The following is a 19,567-nucleotide window of genomic DNA, read 5'->3' as shown; positions in this document are numbered from 1 at the left end:
GATCTGGTTTTCCTATTTTATTGTAATAAACTATATTACATCTGGATGTTCTATAGTCCTAATCTACCAGGATAAATTCTCAAAATTTAAAAAGTAAAATGTATATTGACAATTCCACAGAAAAACATATTCCTGGTTGTCTTACAAGAAAACTGTCTTCATACATGATTCTAGGTTAAAAAAGTATTTTGTGAGGACCTGGGGCTTACATTTTTCTTCAAATGTAATCATCAAAACTCTATCTGAAAAATGATGAGCAGTCAAAGGTCATTGATTGACATCCCACACCTTATAGACTTCGTTTCAGTCACTGGATAGATCAATCAAAATTATTTATTTTTCTTAACTTTTCAGGGTGTATGTGGACTGTTTAATCTTGTTTTACTGCTAACATCTTGGCAAACCGTGCATTATGAGATGGTGACGGGTTCTTAAAGGATGTTGCAGTCCAGAGCCTGACATTTGCTACTGAGGTCGGCCAACCTGACGCAAGAAGCAACTTCTTAACTACTCATCACTTCCAAGCAAGACATATAGACTACGAGCACCTGAAGCGTAGAAAATGGCATCTCAACAAAGTGGCTTGGCAGAGTGATGGAAACTAATTTCACAAAAACCAACAGCTGTTTGCTGAATCATTTGTTAAAGAAATCATAGAGCCCAAATTCAGTTTAAACAGAACATGCCTCTCATATTTAACCGCTCACTGAACAGATGCTGGCTTCTTTTAATTAAGCAACCTCCGAGTTGTGTTACTTCATGGCAAGAGCTAATGCAATCTGCTTCTCAAACCGCTGAACATCCCATTTTCCACGTTTCTGAACTGGTTCTAATGATCAGTCAACAATGGCTTAACACCATATAACTAAGTCCTGAGGTGGTGAAGCCAGCAGTCAACAGGTTTAATCAAAGTTGTACAGTCAAACATTATTATAAAGTATGCAATGAAAAAATTAAAAACACACTCACAGACTGCAACAACCTCAGCAGTCCTTTCAAAGTCAGTTCAAAGGCATTACTAATGTCCACCTGCTGCTATTATAAATCACAGAGACATTTGACTCAGTTTGTGTAACACCCTGTGTATTCTGTGTCGTCCCAGTGTTTCCTGATTGTTTATTCCCGTCACCTGTGCGCATTTCAGACACCCTGTGTGATTGTAAAGCCACGCCCTCATTGTTTACACCTGTGCCTTGTTGCCTGCCTTCCCCTGTGCATTTAATCAGTGTCTTTCCTTTGTCAGTTGTGAAATTGCCTCTTTTTGTGTGTGTCTTCTTTGTATACCTGCATGTTGCGTCGCTTTCGAGTTGTAGTTTTCTAGTGTTTGTTTCCCGTACCAGTCTTTCCCCTTGTTTTGTAACTCTGAATTATTAAAGTATTTTTGATTTTGCTACACTGACTCCTGTCGTCTCCTCTCTCTCCTGAGTCTCTGCCCCACCACACCCGGTCTTGACCTTTTGATCTCATCTGCATTACATTTTCAAATGTTTAGGTTACTAAATTAATGTAAGTACCTAATTAGTGGCCAACAAATAGTGATGCTTGTCTGCTCAAGGTACATGAGCAAAGTGAGTTCCAAAATATCTTTGTAAAGTAACTTAAGATAATGGCATTTCTCTCACATTTTGAGTTCTGGCAAGGCAGCAGTGCCAGCCCCTGTGGTCCGTGACATTGTTTGCAAGGCTTAATTAAGTCACAGCCCTTCTTGATGGAGTTAGTTAAAGTCATGAGCCCCTGTTGACTTTGGAATGGCTGAGTAAAGCACATTGCTCGTTGCTTTGATTTTTTGTTCAGTCATTAATGGATCAGGACCCTGGAGAAGTTAAGGAAAGGGTACAGGCAATTCTACCGCATCCAAAGAAGACAACCGTTATCTGTGGAGGTCTGAGTAAATGCGTTGGATCACTGAAAGTCTTGGTCCCATTCTTTAAAAATATAAGATGATTGTTGTTAATAAGTTACTGTACCAAGCGTAATATTCATCAAAAGGCAAATCATGTTTATGGTTGGATTTGTGTCTTTAAAAGTTTTAAAGATGTAATTTTATATATATATACACACACACTAGTCCTGTCGATAATAAGGCTTTTTACATGGATTATCCTCTAATTAATTTTTTACAAATAACATATCATAGCATTAGGCCTATCTAAGTTTATGTGGACTTTCTGCAAGGTGTACACTTCTTTCCTGGATTCCTCAGCTTTCCAGCATCATCGTCATTTTGAACAAACAATTTAACAGGCAAGGCATAATAGAGAGCTTTTTCTGGAGCCTTGAAATCATCTTAAAGTTGATCCATGCACAAGGTATCGGAATTAAACTCTGGCTCAAATTCAACACATACTTTGTATGCCCTGTTCTAGCAGGCGGGTAGACTACTTGTGTCTCAGTTTCTTGGCCTTGGGTCAGATCCTCCTGCACAACTCTTTAGCTACAAAAGAAAGCTACCTCACTTACATACAAATCTGCCCAGATAATGGTATTAATGGCTGCACCTACAGGCATACCAGTTTCTGTACTACCTCGATAACCCTGAAAAGTCTGTACACCATCGTAGTATGAGTGAGAAGATACAAGACTAAAAGGTTTAAGATGAATATGCTTATTCAGTGTTTGGAAGGATTAAATTCATATATGAAGAAGCCAACACTTTAACTCCTGGAAGTAACAGTATACAGTGACTGAAAATTTAAGCCAGTAGGCGGCCACAAGTCTGTGTGCGTTCAAACAAAAAGTGAAAATACAGTGGTGAGAACGAGCATCATTCTGCCTCTCTCATGCTCTCTTGATCTCTCTCTGTCTATATGCTCTGGTAAAGCCGAGGCCAGTTTGGCTTCATTTGCAGCACAAGCCTCTTAATCCCTGGAGTTTCCCGGGTAGAAAGGGGCATGAAGAGCATATGGAGGGCCCCTGATCCTTATTAGTACATGGCACGGACGGCCGGAAAAATCCAGGTAATTTTAGAAAGTTGGATTTTTCTTTTTTTAAAGCCTTTCTGGTTTTAGAATGATGTCTCCTCACATCATGGCTAATGGAGCTTCCTTTTTTTCTTTTGTAAAATCTTACTTCAGTGAACAAGTTCTTCAGATTTGACAAAGAAGGTTAAAGGGGAGATGAAATATATATATATATATATATATATATATATATATATATATATATATATATATATATATATATTGTACCTCACGTCTTTCCTAACATTTAAAGTTAGGAATTAACCCTCGTTTGTTCAGAGATTTTTTTCTGCCGTGTTCCCTTTTGCAGAAATGCCCTACTTTACGCTCACTGCTCATTCATGTGTTAGAGCTGCCCACTAAGACCACAGTCTTTCACTGCAGGTCTCTAAATAGCTCCATTTAAGCTTTTGGGGTTAGGAAGAAGGGATTATTCATTCACTTTCAAAGCCAACTTTGCTGGATTTTTGACCCAGCAACCTTCTAGTCACACATTTGCTGCCATTGGCTTTCAGTTTGGTCCATTTGACTTCCTCTGGCATATCATACCATAGCTGTAAAAATTTGAAACAAGAGACTATCCAGCTTAGTGAAGCGTTCTCACAAATCACAAATTACTCCATCGTCTGGAATAAATCCTTCCACTCTGCCTGAGTGGTTGCGATGCAGCAGCCCAAACACCACCTATCGTTCTGTGTACCGGCAACATCACATGTTTAGCTATTAATAACATTCGTACCGAGAGTGGTTCAGCCTTAACGTCACCCCACTGCTCAAAACAATGAACTATGATTCACTGTGTTGGATGAATACACCTCTCCCAATCACAAACTGCATATCTGAGATCACATCTCTAAAAATTACACGGTAAAGCTGTTTGCAATGATCCCAACCAAAACCATTTCTACTTGATTCAAATACAGAAATATAAGAACAAAAACAAAACCACCAAGAATTAATAACCAAATTAAACCATCTATATAAAGTCTTGAATCCCCAGATTGATGTACATAGTACAGAGTGGATCCATCTAAGTTAGTTAAATACTACTTACTTAATATTCAGACTATTCTCAAACCACCGTTCAATGCTATACAAACAAAGAGGGTCGATATACAATACCCATAAAGAGTTCATCTAGTTGACCGAAAGGTGTGAGTATACTGAAAATACATAGATTGTACAACATGTCGCTTAACCAACAATAATAATAATAATCATACTTCAACATTTTATATAGCGCTTTTCAAATTGCTCAAAGACGCTTTACATAGGACAGAGACAAACAGAACGAAACAACAAAAGAAAAAAAAAATAGAAAGACAATGGAGCAAACAAAACAAACAATCCAAAAAAAACAACAACAACTAAACAATACGGAAAAAATAAAATAAATAAAAAAATAGGTGAAGGGTAGGGAGTAGGGGTTAGCAGGTGAAGGCGAGTTTGAAGAGGTGTGTTTTGAGGGCTTGTTTGAATGATGATAGGGTGGGAGCCTGACGGATGTGAATGTTTATAGCTGTCTAAAAAATGCCACACTTGAAGGCAGGGTGACAAGCCTGTGGTCATAGCTAGGGTAAAGTAAGTCAACATTAACTTGGTTTCACATGGTACATGTACAACGGTCTTCCAGGTGAAAGTCCTGTTTGTTTGACTCATCTAATCTTCACAGACTTGTTTGCTCTTTTTGACAGTCTATTAACGAAGCAGATGGCTTTACATTGGAGTTACAGTAGTTGAAATGGTGCCTAGGTGCGTCTCTCAAGGCACTATATTTTGATATGTTGGTAGTTGGGTGTGAGAATTTGTTGCATTGTCAGGTCAAACATTTTAAAATGTACAAAAATTGGGTTTACGGCCAAATACTTGCAAGTTAAAAAGTACAAAGTAGCAAACGGTAGCTTGCTAGCATGGCTGTGTTTACCTTGTCTGTCCTCCACAAAAACGCACAGATCCATTCATACACACAGGCAGTGGCGTTTCTAGGATCCAAGGAAAGGGGATGGGGCTTAGCCCCTAGGGAACTGGCATGTTTGCACGCAGACAGTTCATAGATTGGTTCAATCAGAACGAGTGTGATTTTGCTCTGTAGTTTTGCTTGCATTCATTCAGTATATGATAACAGAAGAGACAGAATTTCAGGGTCATAGTGAACAGTGAACTTTTCTCAAATAACGAGAGCTTGTAAAGGAAAGACGGATAAACTAGCTTTCATATCCGCGTCACTCCCAAATCCAATGGAAGAAGAATGGACCGGACAGTGTCAACGTTTGAGTTGTTTACTTGTTTTATTTTAAGCAGAAGGGAATAAGATTTTGATCAACATTTACATCTATTTTGTTGTCTAAACTCCTTGGTATAGTTTACTGTAAGCTAAACTCCTCGGTGTAGTTTATTGTGAGCTAAACTCCTCGTCGTAGTTTACTGTGAGCTAAACTCCTTGGTGTAGTTTCCTGTGAGCTAAACACCTTGGTGTAGTTTACTTTGAGCTAAACTCCTTGGTATAGTTTACTTTGAGCTAAACTCCTTGGTATAGTTTACTTAGAGCTAAACTCCTTGTTATAGTTTACTTGGAGCTAAACTCCTTGGTATAATATCTTGCTGTGGTTGATGAGAGACGTTACTTGGCAGTGAGAAAGCCAGCGCAGGAGCCTCCCCAAGGTCCTAGTGCCCTAGTGTTAAGTAGGCTATTAGATTGTAATTTGAAGGGGGAGAAAACATACAAACCAGAACGCACGCACATATGTAGCATGTTAGAGTTAGAAATAACTTGTCCATGTGTGAAACAATAGTTTAATTTAATGACATCATCAAAAAAAAAAAAAACCCCTAAAATCGACAGCACTCTTTTGCCTAATACAGGGCTGCAAATGTCAGAGATTACTTTTACAAAGTGGATTCATTACACAGTTAGAAAACGGAAAGCAGTGCAAGGGCAACGCCCCTCATCATGCATCGTCATTCAGAACACTCTTGCCCTAACACTCCTCTGCCACAGTCTCTAATCCACAGCTTTATTTTTGTTTATCTGTATTTTCTTTAAATTTATCATGAACAAGATCTTGTCTCATGCATTCATAATATCTGTGCCCTCAGAACTTCCTAACGGGGGCAATGTATTATTATTGTTTTTTTCTGTGGTGTGATCATTTGCATAACTAATCTGGTATTTACATTCATCAATTGCTTCATTAATTAGGTCAGTGATCAAAGCAGGATTTCTCTATCACTCGGGATGGGAGGAAAAAATACATTTTGATAGCACTCTGCTATAGCTCTGCGCAGTAACAAAAAGAAATAAAAGCAGGGAGTTTGGGTTGAGATCTAACGCATAATTTCTTATGGAGAGCCTGCTGAGAGATACTGCACTCTTATGTAACTCAGCAACATCATTATGAAGACAGTCAGGGAGACGGTAGAATGCCTCCATCTTTAGCCACTACCTCAGGCAGAACAGTCAGATCGCCCACGCCATCTACTGGTGGATAGATGGAGCGATTTTAACCACCTCTAATGACCACCCAGGGGGGACAGCCAGGGGCCGAGGAAAACTAACAGTCCTTTCAGGGACTGGATTTGAGGCTTTGAACACTGATGACATGTATGATCCACCATCGGCCAGTATCATTATTCATGTGAGACAAATCCAGGCTCTGGCACTCGCAGTGCTGTTCTCCTGCTCTCCTGCTCCTTTGTCAGTGGTGATGTGTAATTTGTCTACTTTCCACATTTATCTGACCTTCCTCTAGACAAGGCATCGTCTAAAAGACAGGTTTGTGTGTGCTGGGCATTTGTGGTACCTTGCTGACACAAACAATGTAACCATTGAGCAGCACTGCTGAGGGCCCTGCTCCCCTTCTCCAATCCTTCATCTGCTGGCAGCACTACATCATAATCTGGAAACACCCAGTATTAAACAGGAAAGGTACACAAATAGAAACTGCGGACCCATCTGTTTTATATACAGTATGTGTAAAAAAAAAATACTTGAATAATGAAATATATACAAAATGGAAAAAGGCATGATGAATTTGATAGGCATGACTGGATTGAAAAATGAGTGTTGCCGTGCTTTAATTGCACATATTGAAGTTTTTTCGCCTCACCGAGTTAAGCATCCTATTATTTCACGAGTTCACTCATTCTGTACAACCTGCTTCTGATCAACCTTCTGCAAACAGAGAGATACTATGGTCTTATGTTTTGGGCTTTAAAAGTAAATGACCTAAATAACTGCAGTTACTATATATATATATACACTATGGTATTTACAGTTATCAACAAAACCAATAAATTAGCAGCACTCTTTCGTTTTCATTTTTGCTTTATCGTCAATGGAAAGTGATCCTGAAATGCATAAATCATTCTTTGAACTCTTTTACAGTAATTTATTACACAGCTTTGTACGTATAACTATTACCTAATTGTGTTCTTCCTTATCAGAAAAACCACAAAACTCCCTTAAGGATTCTGTTTCAGTAATTAGAGGGAGCAGAACATCCCCCCCTTATTTTCTCCTGGCCCTTCACTTTCACCTCACCCTCCAGAGTATACAGACCATAGATACTAACGCAAGTTTTTCAGCAGTCTGCAAATTAATCCATTTCAACCCCATTGCGTCACACAGGTCTGGGTCTGCTCCTCAAATGCCCAGGAGCCATCGGCTACTTCTTGAGGTCTTAACCTTTATAGAACAGAACCATTTTTGACCATAGATGCATGCAGATACATTTGTTTGTGCTTCGATAAACAGCTTGCTATCAGGTATGGCTCACTGACCTGTTCTGCTTTATAACATCAAGAGAGACTGTGCAGATACTCCTGTCACCATCATGTTGATGTTTTTAAACCTTTGTAGCATAATGTTGGTTAGAGTCCCACGTAAAGTTGCCATGCATTTACTTTTTAGAGTTAAACTTTTGTTGCACCTATTGTGAAAAAAGATACAGAAAGGGCTGTCTTATTTTTGAGTAATTTACTATGTACTAAATTAAAAAACAAAATGTGCAGAATCATAACTTGTATTCACTAAGTATTGCAGCATCTTGCAGCAACAACAGCCACAACTAATCTAAAATCAAATGAGTTGGAGGGAGGGCACTTGGGCTGCCGTACCTACAAATAAAGAGGGAAGATAGTAGGATTAAATTCCATTCCATTACCTGCTGTTTAAATAAAATGGGGAAAATTATGGTGATTGCACATCCCGATAAATCTATGAACATTGTGATTACATATATTGCACATGTAGTTGCAAACTAGAAATGCTAGGTAGAAAATACTTGAGTACTGGGGTTGCTATGTTGTGTGGAGAGACTGGAGAAAACCAGACCTATATTTTGAGTTGTGAACATTTGAAGGTAAAAGTAAGAGCTGCCAAATCACAGATCAAGTGTCTGTTGCCACATATTTAGTGATGGCTCTGTCCCAACAACAGGTTACAGCCTCCAATTCTCTGGTGAGCTGCTGAACTGTAATTGCCTTCTGTTGCTCTTATCAAACTCCTGCCACTTTCATGTTGCGCTTCCTTTCGCTGCCCTACTCTCACCCTTGGGAACCTTTTTTAGAGTAAACAGAAACAATGCAGTTTTTCTTACCCGAGGAAAGACTTTGCGAAGCGCCACTGATACATTTACAAAGCCAGAAACACTCTCATCCTATTGCAAACATCCTTCTCTTAGTTTTGACCACTGAGGACCATCGGTGATGCAAGAGGAAGGTAGATGCTTTGCTTAAAGACAGCTCAACAGGAGAGGCTGTTATATTATTTCACCTTATGCAGTGTGGCATAACTAGTGCAGTGAGACTAATGAGAGACTGAGGAAAATGTATTTGTCACTGATGTGAAATGTGGCTTTGTGCTTATTACTACCAATTTGGTTTTGTGTTCCTCTGACAAGAACTTGTATCTCAAGATTAAAAGTGGCTTCCTTCCTCTCTCTCTACAGTGAATTGGTTTCGGTGTCAGGTGCCAACTTGTTAAGACACTTACACAGTGACTGCACCATTCTTAATGGCAGCACATTCTCTTTGGGGTAGTGTAGGTACAGGCTTTCAATTTGAGTTTCTTTTCGTGTTAAAGTCTTTGCTAGATTATACTTTTTCAGACAGAATAGTGTGCTGTGTGTGATTTTAAACAAATGCTTGTGATCATATGTGGGGATTGATTCACACGTACCATCGGAATGAGAGAGACACCAAGAGAGGAAAGATGCGGTAGAAGAGGGGAAGGGCGATGGAGCAGAAATGGAAGTGTTTTTGGGGGGCGTGCAGAGGGCCAGGGGAGTAAATAGGAGTGTGGATGACAGCGATGCACCTCACTGTAATAAGTAAACACATCACAATCCCATGTGATTTATTGCAGGGCCAGGATGACATTCTCAGCTGCAGGACAGGGTCCTGTTTTTTATTTATTGTGTTGTTGTTTTTTTACACAGAGGACAAATCCTTTATTCTTATTCTCGTATTTCCCCAGTGAAGAAAAAGGCAGTCTGCTTATCAGGCAAAAAGAGGAGAGTCCAGCCGCTTGGGCTGAAAGGTGTGAGCGGTAAGGCATTGAAAAATATGGTGGGAGGATGCAGCTTGATTAAAAAAAAGTGCACCATGACAATAATCATAAGTTGTTCCTGTCATTGGTTTCTTTGCATGCATATTTGTTATTTGCTCAAGGAATACCACTAGCCGAAAAAGGCATACTGAAGAAGCACTTGCAGTCTGTTGTTTTTACAACTACTCACTTGTTGTTTTTTTCTTTATTGAAGACTCAAATTATCGATCATCAAGTCTATCTATATGTTCATGAGCATTTTGAGCTTTAAGAAACGCTCTAAAATGCAAATCGCAAAAAGGCCAACAGGCATACTTGGACATCCTTGGCATGCTATCGCCTCATCTTTGCTACGTGCTTATCGCTCACCAAGAAAAGCAAAATGTGAGCTCATTGTCTTCACACACAGTGCAATTCATCACATCTAGCGACAGATAAGACTTCTGCATTTTGGGGATTTTCAAGTGAGAATAATGCTAGCTATTCTATCACTTATTTCAGATTATCTTTATGATTACAAAGAGGATTTTCCTTTTCATGTCTACAGTTGACGCAAGCAAGATAAATAAAAGTCTGAAAGGATTATGAGGGGATGTGTGTTGACAGGTCTAAAAGGTAACAATTCTAGGTACCAATAAAACGCCATTCTGTTCTGTAAAAAAAAAAGTGTAGGGAGCATTAGTGTCAAATAACTAATTTAACCATAAATAGACCCACAAGGGGGCAGTCATTTGTTGATGTCCTTGTCAGTTTAGATGTTGCTGTAAGGGAAGGTTGAGGAGCATTCCACTGCACCAGTAATGGGTTGAAACAAGAAACCTTGTCAGACCACTACACTCTGACCATTAGACCAAGCATGTTACTGTCATCATCCTTTTCCATCAATAGGTCACATTATACAATTAGTCACATATGGGAAAAATAACATACTTACTTTGACAAATTCTCAGACCCTGTTTAGAATACCCCACCTCACTAATTCTACAAGCATTCTCACTGAAAATAACTTGTATGTGATCCAATTTCAGTTAGAGGAAATGAATAGATGTGAGTCTTCCATGGGACCCTACAGTGAAGATAGGGAGGAGAGAGCATGACCTCACATCTTCATCTCATTTAGGTCATGTGCATAGATTTGTCTGCCAACATGTATCCGCCTACAATGTGATCATCAGGAAATGTCTGGGAAGTGTTTTAACCTGCCCGTCTTAATTCAAAATGCCAGAACACTAAATCAGGCAGCCCAGAGCAAATATTCCAGTTGTTTTTTGGCTTGGCCTCTGCAGTGGGTTTGCATAGCCCTCTCGCTCTCTTTCTTTTCTCTGAAGCACTTTGGCATTGATCCCGCATAGCAGCATACATTACAGAAATACTCTGCCATTCCACTGGGCCAAGGCAGCATGTGTTAGTGAAATATTTATTACACACCCCTGCTTTCCTACAACTGTAGTGCTCAAGAGCAAGGCACCAAACCCTTCAGTGGAGCTGCACAGGGGCCAACAGTAGAAGACTGTGTGTGGACAGCTTTTAGGTATGACTGCATGTGACTGTGAAGCGGGACATTATTGCAACAGAGAACATGTTCTTAGCACAGCCCTCTCTGGATAAATAAATGTTTAAAAAAGACACACAAGGTTTGGCCTCTGACTGCATTATATGTAGCAGGGATATTCCGTCATCCTGACAATCCAGCATCTATTAGTTTAAGATTGATTTCACATGTCTTGAATCAATGGGAAATTAGATTTTTAAATACTGTATAGTAAGATTGAGGCTTGTATTTGTGGAACACTGTATTCATTTGCCGTAATCGTTGTGAATAATAAACATCACGCTGTCAACCCCTCTGGGAAGTGAAAGGTTTATAATCTGGGTTCTTCCCAAAGTATAATAAAGGTAAGATTTTCACATTGTCCTAACTCCTGACTTTAAGCAAGACAAGGTTTCAAAGGTGGAATTTCAGAAAGAAGCTCCACATTCTACACCTGAGAGACATTACTAAAATGCTTCTGAGCAGATTCTCTCCTTGTGTAACTTGGTTTCAAGATGTTTGGGATTTTAGTCTTACTGCTGACCATTGGTGGGAAATGTCAGAGCCTATAAAGTGTAATCAGGCCTCAGATCAAAATGAATAATGATATCTGGGCAGCAAGGCTAGTTCTTCTTTTAGAAACACAGCCTCTTGGAAGAGATAAGGGGAAAGAAAATAGTTGTTTCGCTATTCTCTTATCAGTGAGAACTGCATAATATAATCTGACTCAATGGCGTATCAGATCAATCACTCTGTCTGGGAGAGGGAGGGAGGGAGGGAGGGAGAAAGAAAGAAGGACACTTTACAGATGTAGGAAAAAGCTAAACTCCAGTAAAAATTTGATTTTTGTTTTACATTTACCTTCTACTTATTGCTATTTTATCTAACACAATACAGGGATTGCATTTATAAATAGTGAGATACAATTAGAATGTTAGCATGACCAGTGATAACCATTAGTATGCATAAAAACCTACACATATGAACAGAGCATTTAAGGAATAGTGCATAATAACCCCACAATTCATTTAGAAAAAGCTGGAAAACATAGTTTGTTAGTTGAATTCATATTTGCTAAATACTGAATGGGCATTATAGTAGTCATTCTCATAGATATGGGTCAGATGGAGCCTGCTACACCTATCAGTAGGTTCAGAAGACCATTATCATCTACGCACACGGTAATACAACCAACTAAAATAAAACTATGTTAGTAGTTTATTTTGAAAAGAGACTATGCATGGAATGAACGGCGGAAAATGACAATTTTCTGTGAACACAGAGGTTTATTTTGAAAAGGTACTATGGTGGAAGCATGACCTCCCTGAGTCCAAAACTGACGCTAGAGAAGTACCTCCAGCTTCACAGTTTGAAGCGTAGAGCCACTGACCAAGCTGTGGTATTTGACGAGTTGCTAGAAAGAATGTGTTGCATATCACGTCAATCTGTAATGGATCCGTCACATCCGTCAAGGCACAACAAGCAGGGGTTTCCGTTAATCCCTAGGTAACAGGTCGGAAGTATTTAGTTTGAAACGTTTTACAATAAAAATAGTTCCAATGATATAAAGAGTACAAATGGTTATATGCTTAACTGGTGTTACGATTATGAGAGAATCATTGGAAACATTGCTCATCCTTTCTCCTGAAATGTTTTAAGTCAAAACCCGGCTAAAATAAGTCAACTAGAAATGTTAAAAGTCACCAGGAGACAATGTTTTCACCATGGAGGCAATGGTCGCTTCGTTAGCTAGCTAACTACAGCTAATCAAATCGGACAGAAACCAACCAGCTAAACCAATGGTCCTGGCTGGAACTGAGGAGCTTTGTCCACCTCTATCTGAAACCAAGCACCCACAGGATGATTTTCCAGTGATTAATCTGCTCCCAGCACAGGTATTGCATCGCACAAATGGCATAATAACATTTCCCTGCCCTCTAAGTGATAATTCCCTCCGCACCTTCACAAATCCACTGAGCGAAGGCTTTTCCATTCTTTTTGTACATTATTCTGAATGTGGGTGTGTTTGAGTGTGCCTGCCTTTGTGTCTGTACAGAGGAGGGCCTTTGATGACGCTTTCTCCTTGAACAATATCAAGCGGAGGTGTGAGATGATTTCAGATTCAGCCCGTTGCCTCTATGCTCTGTATCCTGGCTCAGCCAGGATCTGATCACAAGGACCTTGTTGTGTTGTCTATAGAATGTAACAAAGACGGGACATGAGAGTTGAGAAAAGAGAGAAAGAACAGAGGATGGGTAGTTCAATGGTATGTCGAGACACCAGCACACAACACATCTGTGGAGATGACTCTCTGGGGACCAGCAGTGGAAATCTGGAGCTAATTGAATAGGCTGCTCTAACAAATTTCCAGGCTCCTCTTTCTTTTTCGAAACATATGACAATGGAATTCTCTCTCTGGCATCACTTGCCCCCGCCCACACCACCTTACTCATCTTTACTTTGTTTTCCCTCTTTTCCTTTTTGCTCGATATCTCCCGGCAGTCATCACGGTGCATAGCGTGTGCTGGAGGTGCCCACAGACAAGAGGTAGGTGCTTACTATGCCAGTCACTTCCTTCCATCCCCATGTCCCTGAGAGACCTAATTGATATTCCGAAGCAGGTTTGAAGCTGCATCTCAGGCTCACCTTAGTCATTAGTGAGCCCCACAGGGCTGTTTGCATTATAATCTCTGATTTAGATTGTGTGTTGCCTCCATGTCCTTCCCGCTAGGTTGAGCTGTGTGTGCAAAAGGTCACCGTCCTTGGGGATCCGAGCTCAAATTAGCCCCTGCCTCTGAAGTTTGTAACTGAGGTGAGCTTTACGGGTCGTGAACTCACACTTTACAAGATCAGATGAGCAGATTAATATCCCCTAAATTTCTCTCATAGTGTGTGAGGAGTGAACACCACCAATCTAAAGGTTCATTGAGTCATTTGTATGGTCAAGAGGGAAGTGAAAGTGCTAATAACACAAATTGGATGATTTGTTGAGGGAACACAAGAGGAATGATGAAGCTTCGGGATATACTGTACTACCTGTGTTTGAATGTGTGAGTCGGCTATGTGTGTTTGTGAATGTATATCTGTGCATTGCTCAATTGCATGTTGTTCTTGTCAGCCTGCAACACTCTGTTGGGTTGTTCATCAGTGTAACACATCAGCACCAAACAAGCACATATGTCCCCCACAGCTCTGGGTTCCCTTGGCTAACCTCAGAGTTTAACATCAATCACATCACTCCTTCCCTCCCTGGACTCAGCTTGTTGTCACACTCACAGCTGAATGAAGCGCCCTTTTTTAAGGTTTTGGGTATCAATACAGCTGGACAAACTGCCCTCTCTCTGGCAAGAAAACTTTAAATAAATATCAGAACCAGAAACATTTATTGATCCCCAGGGGGGGGATTTGGGTTACAATTGCTCCCATTCAGAACAGAAATATGCCATGGAGGAACCATAAGACGGTATAATTTAGTCGGTACAATATATGTGCGTTATACTACAATATAACAACAGTCCATATACAAAATATGAATGAGACAAAAAAAACATGTATACTACAATAGATAACAGTGCAAATAATAATACAGAAACATTGGATATATGTTTAGGTGTAAATAAATAAGAATACAAGTTTAAATGTATAGTACAAATAAATGCAGTGTTGATTACAGAGTAAACCCCTATTGAGACAGTTGAATTGTTCCACTAAATGTGTGTTCTGTTAAATCAGTATTGCACAACAAGCTATAAAGGATGGGGTTATAGCTGCTGATTTGGGTAGGCAATAATACATATATGTTGTATACACGTGTTGTATGTAAATATACAACAATGTACAATCAAATGAACACATCTACCGTTTCTAGACCAGACAAGGGTATATTAAAGTAACCTCGAAGTTTTTAACTTCTTTATGACAATATTAAATGTCTATATTAGTTTGAGCAGTTTACAAGTACATTTTTGAGCAGGTAGTCGTCGAACCATTTGTACAGAGCGTGTTCCATGACGAACACAAACCAACATTACAAATGGTCAGCAAGGGTAGCTGGTTGAAAGGGGAATTTAAGAAATTATGTAAAATCGAGAAAATGACCTCAGACCTCAGGGAGTTAAGTCAGCCTCAATTTACACCCGTTAGAGGGTTTTATAGCACGCGGTGTGGAAACGGTAGGAAAGGGCGTATGGCCTGGATTAGAATTCGGCCTCTGTCTTTTCCCTCCTCTATGCTTACCCATGATTTCCACTGTATTAGGTCAATATCATCCGGGGACTGAATAATCTCACTTTCTTGGCACACTGTATTTTGAGGGCCCCGTGAACTGGATGCCCTAATTACAGATGTGATTTGTCTTCCTTCAAGCAAATGTGTTCCCTATTTAGGGAGAATAATAGAGACTGATCCAATTGATTACCAGAAGAATCTAAACAACGTAAGCAGCACTAATGTGTCCAAAATGATCCAACTGGGAACAATCAAGACAATCTTGGCGCTTCCCTCCCCACAGTCATACACAGGGAGGGGGTTTGAGACGCAATTTTACTCAACTCATGACTCAAACATGAGAATACCACATAAAACACAGAGAGTTTTCATCCTGACTCATGATATATATAATGATATATGTTGCTGTAATCTGTACTATGAAGCAAGTGGTAAAACAATATCCTAATCTGCTGCAGGTTTATTAGCTTTTAAGGTAGCTTGTTATACTACACATATTTACATCAAGCATTTAGAAACCTCATAACACAGTCCTATTGTTGTGTAATAATAATTTAAGACATTATAAATATGCTCAGAGAAAAGGATACATTCCACGAAAAATTATACTTTGCAGGAGTGCACTTACTTCAGGGTGAAACAAATAATCCTTCTCTTCGTGTCTTTTTTTCTTCAACATTTATTTGGGGTATGTTCTACATTTATTTGATAACGATCGTGGGGAGTGACAGGAAATGTGGAAAAGAGACTAGTGGAATAACATGCAGCAAACGGCCCAGCCAGTTGGGTTTTCGAATCGGGATTTATTTCTCAGGGTGTTTATATGATATGTGCCCTAACTACTTGTCTCTCTGCATTTGTATTGTTTCTGTCTCATTGTTTCTGATACTGAGCCCAAAACAGAGTGCAGGTGCGCAATGACTCTCCTTGAATGAAAATTGAATTAATGGGAAGCAGGTGGGTACATCAAAGGCTGGCTGCTCCAACGGTATGACCAAATGTGCTCACAAGCGCCAACTTCAGCTGTTGTCTCTGCAATGGTGATGTGGAAGTGAGGATTGTGAATGGAAGTAATTAGTTGATATTGGAGAGAGTGGGGAGTAAACCAGATGAAAGACAAGGGATCTGATATGTTCCTCTGGAGTCAACAGTTATTACAGGTTCAAACTACAGATACAGTTTGTATTGTTACATCTTACTGCTTTCACTGCACTAATAAACTCATTTTAGTGCGGCCGTGTTTGATTAATTCAACTGACCTATTTTAACACTTACATTAAATCAGTGCTTCTTAACAGCTCAGGCACTTTCCTTAACGTTTAGATTAAATAAAAATAATGAACAGAATCCCCTCCCATGACCCAAAACATTCTTTACAAAATAGCTGGAAATGTTCCACAGAAAATGCAGCCACAGCAAACGTTTAATGTTTTTCCAGCAGATTACAGATGGGAAGGAAAGCTGTAGGACAACTAAATGCTGAATGTGTCAAATCCCTGACCAACTTCAGGAAGTGGTTTATTATCATGTCTGACATCGAATACACAAACTTCGACATCATATGATTCTTCGGTTTTTAACAAGTTTACTGAACCGTAGCTGCATTGTTCCATTCTAAATCCTTAAACACAAATGCAGTATATGGATTTGGTATGTGCAGGATAGGAGCTGTTCTACACAAGCAGCCAGTCTTAATTTTTGCTTTCCTGTATGTTCGTCATCTATCTTTCATTTTGTATATCAGACAATTTCCTCTTGTAATGAGGAAGGATCAAATAAGTATATTGCAAAGTGCAACACTTGCAACATCTGACAGCTGCAAAGTTGAAAGATTGTCATATAAGAAAGAGATATTTTCCCTAATTATGAGATCCCTTCTCTTTATTTAACATTGTGTTGTCAGCTGTCAAAATTAGCTTTAAATCTGCACTGCTCCAAACCTGTTTCCATGGAGAACAGGCGTCTCTTTTGACAGAAAGAAGAAAAAAAAGAAGTGATATCTGGCCTGATTAAAAAAAGATGCATCAGGTAAAAACCTTTGTCAGATTAATCACAAGACTATGATTGGTCGGTGTAGGCAATATTGCTTTAGTTTCCTTTATCGGACACAAAACCAGGACATAGTTTGGTTTGATACATATTGTAGTAGTTTGTACGTCTAGTATATAATCGTCCAAAATTCTTAGTTCACTAGAATAATGTAGGTAAAATGTCACATATTATGAGAACTTCCATCTACTATCTTGAGAGAATGAATGTAGTTCCAAGTAAATACTAGAATCTCTATAGCTCTGGTTCTGTGCAGCTAAAGGTGGCTCTCAGCAGGATGCCTACTCCCTGGGCTTTCCTCCTGTGCTGCACAGTCACTCAGATCAATGCCTTCTTTCACAGAACTTCACAGAGTACATGGTGTTTCCAGCAGACAGGAGACGCACACAGCAGTCACACAAAAACAACCAACCTTGCCTCACAACTTAGACTAATCTCTGTGGAATGTTTCAGTGAAAGGATTTCAAGGCTCTCTGTTGGTCTGCCTCTTTAAAGAAGCAATTTCTGTCTCTTGAGGAAAATCCCCTGGGATCAATCTGTAATTAAGAAGGAAAAAAAGCCCGAAAGGGGTTGTATTACTAATGCAGGATGAGAGGTGAAAGCAAGATTGATCCAAAAGATGGCAAGAATTCTGTCTTTAAAAAAGTACTGAACAAAGTGGGACAGTGTAAGCCCAGAATAAACTGACACTGTCTTTCCTCAAGGAATTTCTCCATTTTGTGTCACTTTCAAGCTAAATCCCCTCATGGGGTATCACAGCAAAAAGCTCAAAATAAGAAGATACTTCACCTGTCACATGGCAATATAATAGATGCTAGTGGTGGTGTGTTTGTAACATCTGAATATAGAGCACTAGCATAACAGTTAATAGTATTTTGTGGGACTAGGAAGTATTTTATTAACAGGCTGATTTTGTATAACTAATTGTGTTTAAGTTGAAGAAGAAATACAATGTAAAGTGAATAACTTTTGATGTTCAGTGATGAGTGTGTCAACTTTTAAGTTGTTATGAGTCCTTACATAACTGTATGAGAAAGCAGCTCATGTCTGTAGACCCAGATGTATTGCATTATAGTAATGAGATCATATCCATATTGATATTCTGCTCTGCACGGCCAACTATTTCCCCTGAAGACTTCTCCCTACATTCCATTGTGCAGGAATGATCATGATGGAGCTTCTCTTGTGCATTTGTGGGAGAGGACTTCAATTGAAATCAGCATGTGCACATCAGGTTGTTTTTTCTGGATCCTGTTTCAGAGAGGCAACATGGATGTTGACTGCCTAAAGCCCGAAATAAATGTTGTTCTCTATTTGGACTGTGGCACATTGTGGCCATTGCCCTTGCAATCCATGCCAAGGAAAATACCTTGCAAACTGCTGACTTTGATAACGGGGAGAAAACGGGGAGAATTGTGTCTGCATGCACTCACTCTATCAAGGCAAGCAGTAACCAAGCGGTTTTAAATTCCACATGAAAATGTTTATTAATGACTTGTCTCTCAGAACATTAGTCTAAGTGAGGGTCTCAGAGTGCAACAGGGCTTTGATAGTATCAACAGACAACAACACACACAGTGTTGTCTTTCTTTGGAGCTCTGATGTATGCATGTCTTTTGTGCATTCAGCTTACTACAAGCAGCAATGGGAACGAGGGTTGGAGAGAGGTGTTGGTGTATGTGTGTGTGTGTGTTTGGAGGAGGGTTTTCTACATTCATAATTGACTCACTTTGAAATTTATTAGGGTGGAGAATACAGACCACATGTCGTAACATACCCAGCACATAAATATTGACCAATTGTATTGTAGATACAAGACACATTTTTATGTTTCATATAAAGTCACATTACAGATTACCAGACAGTATATTCTTTTTAAATGCTAATTGGTTGTGCTATGTCAACATCGCTTAATGAAAGTTTTACTTGAGGATCAAGTAAAAAATAACCTGCTGTCTATTGTTTGAACCGCATCAGTGAGGTTCTCTGTGACAGTGTGCCTGTTACCTGTAATTTCCCAGCTGCACATGGTTGTTGTATTTCTCCAAGGTTTAAAGGCAAAGCAAAAACACAACAAGCCTTTGAAACACCTTTAGAAAAATACAGGCCATGTTCTAAGCATCTCTGCTTGTACTGTACAGGATGAGAAGAGAAAGCATAACCCTTGAAAGTGAGATGTATTATACATTTGAATGCCTTTTCAGATGGTAATGTTGACTGTGGAAGCCTCACGTAGCCCTGGCTGCTGCAGGC

Source organism: Taurulus bubalis (assembly GCF_910589615.1).
Source record: "Taurulus bubalis genome assembly, chromosome: 4".
NCBI classification, from domain to species: Eukaryota; Metazoa; Chordata; class Actinopteri; order Perciformes; family Cottidae; genus Taurulus; species Taurulus bubalis.
The sequence above is the reverse complement of the archived record's forward strand: the minus strand, read 5'-3'. Positions refer to the sequence as shown.